The sequence below is a fragment of the Hoplias malabaricus genome, chromosome 17 (assembly GCF_029633855.1).
Source record: "Hoplias malabaricus isolate fHopMal1 chromosome 17, fHopMal1.hap1, whole genome shotgun sequence".
Classification (NCBI taxonomy): Eukaryota; Metazoa; Chordata; class Actinopteri; order Characiformes; family Erythrinidae; genus Hoplias; species Hoplias malabaricus.
The window spans coordinates 36,538,035-36,540,534 of record NC_089816.1 but is presented as its reverse complement, the minus strand read 5'-3'; the positions used below and the strand labels follow the sequence as shown (position 1 = coordinate 36,540,534).

General features: G+C 50.4%; 1 protein-coding gene across 1 annotated transcript in view; it reads right to left on the bottom strand.

Annotated features, from left to right (window-relative positions):
* Positions 1 to 2,500, bottom strand: part of LOC136673539 (transmembrane and coiled-coil domain protein 3-like) — a 17,647-nt gene that overhangs the window by 14,163 nt on the left and 984 nt on the right. The window lies entirely within an intron of this gene.

Below are 2,500 nucleotides of genomic sequence, written 5' to 3'. Positions count from 1 at the left end.
GGAAGGCGTCCAGGAGGCATCCGAACCAGATGCCCGAACCACCTCAACTGGCTCCTCTTGACGTAGAGGAGCAGCGGCTCCACTCCGAGTCTCTCCCGGATTTTCGAGCTCCTAACCCTGTCTCTAAGGGAGAGTCCAGACGCCCTGCGGAGATAACTCATGTCAGCCGCTTGTAACCACGATCTCGTTCTTTCGGTCACTACCCAAAGCTCGTGACCATAGGAGAGGGTTGGGACGTAGATTGAACGGTAAATCAAGAGCTTTGCTTTTCTGCTCAGCTCTCTCTTCACCACAACGGACCGGTACAGAGCCCGCATTACTGCTGACGCTGCACCGATCCGCCTGTCAATCTCACGCTCCATCTTTCCCTCACTCGTGAACAAGACCCCGAGGTATTTAAACTCCTCCACTTGAGGCAGGATCTCACTTCCAACCTGGAGAGAGCACTCCACCCTTTTCCGACTGAGTACCATGGACTCGGACTTGGAGGTACTGATCCTCATCCCTACCGCTTCACACTCGGCTGCAAACTGGTCCAGCAAGAGCTGGAGGTCCCGGCTCGATGAAGCCAACAGGACCACATCATCTGCAAAAAGCAGACATGGGATCCTGAGACCACCAAACCGGACACCCTCCGCCACTTGGCTACGCCGAGAAATTCTGTCCATAAAAATTGTGAACAGAACCGGTGACAACGGGCAGCCCTGTTATAAACATGTCAAATATTAACTATAAATGCAAAAGTACATCATAATAACTAAATTAAACAGTAGAAACAAAGCAAACACAAACGTTTGGGGACTTAATAAAGGAGAGTAAAAGGATGAAGAAAACAGAGCAGAATCGTATAAAGAGTTTAGTGAGAGCTGAGTGGATGAGGCCAGAGGCTGAGGGCTGCTTTCTCACACAGGGATTAAACCTAGTCCTGATTTTCCACTGAAAGAAGGCTGTAGTCCAGGACTAGGCTTAATCCCTGTCTGAGAAAGCAGCTCTAAGACTTGAGAACGTCTGTGTGCCAGGGTTCAGAGCGCAGCGTTTAGACCTCGGTCCAGCGTGTGCCAACCAATCACCTTCCTCCTGCCTCTGTTTTACACAGGAGCCCTGACACCTTACTCCCTTCTTTCTCTGGTCTGCCCCCTAGTGGAAACCTCCAGCTACCAGCGCAGCACAGAGGGCAGATGACTGTCTCCAAACAGCAGTGAACCTCTACCCTTAGACCCAGCGGATGTTTGAGGACTGTAAGAGTGGACAATGTCCCACAATCCAACGGGAAACAGAAAGGGAGGAGCTTCTCACGTCTGGAAAATGATGGCTCTGTCCCAAAGTGTGCCCTACTCCCTACACAGTGCACTTCACAGACTATAAAGCAGCACTACTGCACTGAGACTGTTAGAGGGGTGTGAACGGTTATTTATGATCTACACTGTACACTACGTGGTGTGGAGGGAGAGATTTCAGATTCAGCTTTTGAACAAAACGGCAGAGAGCTTTGCAGCTGCAGCTCAGTTTGACGCACAGTGAGAAAGAATGTAGTATTTTAATATTTGCATTACCAGCTGCCAAAGTCACACTTTTAAAGTTAGAACACACACACACACACCGCCTGTGGTCACACATACCTAAACACTCTCTGGTGAGGCATCACAGAAACTGCACTGTGCAGCTGAGGGTGTGTGTGTGTGTGTGTGTCATGCCTCAACACGCTCACACACTTCAGCACTGATGAAACCAGCTAGTGTAACACACACACACACACACACACACACACACACACACACACTCTCTAAGTCTTGCACACCACTCAGAACACGGCCGAACTCTGACACTGTAAACAACAACAAACAGAGCAGAGGGTTCAGAATCCACTTTGACCCGAATATGAACAGAAACATCTCAGAGTCAGGTGTTTACTGTTGTGGGGTCATTCACCCTGTGACACCTCAAAGGGGCGAGGGTTAATCACCCCACGGTAGCGCGAGGTTCTGGGGCAGAGAGCTCTATTTCCTCTGTGATATAGTGCTTTTGCACCACACGGGCCCTCTGCTGGACTCTGCTGGACTCTACCGGTCTCTACTCTCTGATTGGTCCCTGGTTGGTTTCCCACAGCTCCCCCCTGAAATGTATCAATGTCGTCTCTAACCCCGTCTCTAAGGGGAACAGTGGTCTTTGGAAACCACAACAACGGCGGTGGTAACGTTAAGCGGTGTTTACTCATGGTGTATCGGCGTGTTGTTGTTGTTTGGGACTGAACACAGCTCCGTCAACAGTTCAGACAGATCAGTAGAGTTTGTTCCTTCCTTGTTGCAGCGTCCAGCTCTCGCTGGATTCTTTCGTCGGCCACCGATCCGAGGAGCGTTTGAACCTCTTCAAAAGACCACGGCGTCATTTTACGAGCTGCCGTCGTGAGTCGGATAAAAACAAACGTGATCTCTGCTGCAGCTGGAGATTTTACAGATGGAGAGTTGGTGCTGGTCGTCTGCGTTGCGTGGCGTAGAGTGAC